This window comes from Phalaenopsis equestris, unplaced genomic scaffold (assembly GCF_001263595.1).
Source record: "Phalaenopsis equestris unplaced genomic scaffold, ASM126359v1 Scaffold000841, whole genome shotgun sequence".
Classification (NCBI taxonomy): domain Eukaryota; kingdom Viridiplantae; phylum Streptophyta; class Magnoliopsida; order Asparagales; family Orchidaceae; genus Phalaenopsis; species Phalaenopsis equestris.
Window position 1 is genome coordinate 399,765 of NW_018165281.1, and position 1,556 is coordinate 401,320.

Genomic DNA, 1,556 nt, shown 5'->3' on the forward strand with positions numbered 1-1,556 from the left:
TGGATTGATCGTCTCCCTTGCAATGGTAGAAGTTAAAATTCATGCAAATACTTGATCGTTTCTTCATTGATTTGAATGCAAAATGTTTCTTCATTAGGAAACTGGCTAATTGTATTTTCCCCCGGCCATAACCTCTTGACCAAATACTGTTTATATTGAATCGATTATGATTTTATAACATTGTAGACAAGTCGGGAGGAAATTTTTTTTTAATAAAGGAAAATATTAATTAGGAAAGTAGTGAAATAATTTTTTTTTACAAAATTAAATTTTTAATTAGTTCTAACACTATATATAGAAGGTAAATTTATGAACAATCCTTATTTGATGCCATATTTTAGACCAACATGGCCCTTAATATTTGTTTAAACGTGTCTCATGTATCAGCATGATTCATTCCTAAAAAAGATCGTTAGATTAAAAGAAATTGCCAAGTAAAAAGTTTATGAATGAAACTTTGATGAAACATCTTCGCATATAACTATCATCATTTCCCTGTAGCTCTCGTTGTATGCATTAAGGTTTTTTTTTTGGTATTTTCTTAGGAAATTAAAGTTTTATTAATACTAACAAAATTAAAACAAAGTTAATGTCACATCTAGACACAAAATATAACTAACGCAAAAAAATTTAAGAAGGATTGGATCACACCTGGATCACACCATCTCAGAAAGAAAAGAAAAAAAAAAAAAATTATAACCAGGTATTTCCTGAAGCACAACAGATAAAACCAGTCCGAGTAGAAAATAAATTTTTGGCAAATGCTTGTGTTGATAGCCTAAACAAATTTATGTCAAAAAACCTAAAGATCAAATAAGTTCTAATTCAGTCTGCAACAAGAGGATTAGAGTTGGAGCTCAAATGAGGTTACTTAAAAAGGATATTATCATGGCTTGCAAAAGGATTTGAATAGGCAATCTAGAGCTTACCAAATGAGAGAAATAGTCCTTGCTAACATTGATAAAAATAGAGAGAAGGAAACCAGAATCAGAGATGATATTCTGCATCCAAGTCTCCATGTCAGGCGAGGTGACGGACTTAACATGACAGCATTTAAGACACGAGTCGTTAGTTGAATAAGACACAACACCTATACAACAAGATAAAATAAAATATATGCGTGGAGTATAAATTAGGTTCCAAGACGAGGAACGCGTCATAAAGGATAAAAATGGGAATCGATAAAATGATAATACCCAAAGTCATCTATGATTCGTGCGAGCTAAGCAAATTGATTTGCATTACATTAACTAAGCTTGTAATATGATGAATAATTCAAAGTTAGAAATTTAGTATTAAAATAACGATTAACTTCAGATTAAGATTAGACTTGGGGCCCTAAACCCTATAAGAATGATCATAAAATTAGCCCAACAATTTAAATATCATCCTTATCTAAATCAACGAACGAGAATAAAGCCAAGATGATGAATTGCTCCAGCTTTGAAATAAAAAATCAAGAAATTTCTATTCAAAATCTATAATGAATGATAGTAAATCCGGAGACATATATTATTACAATTAAGCGTGAGGTTATAAATAGCCAAACCAAAAAA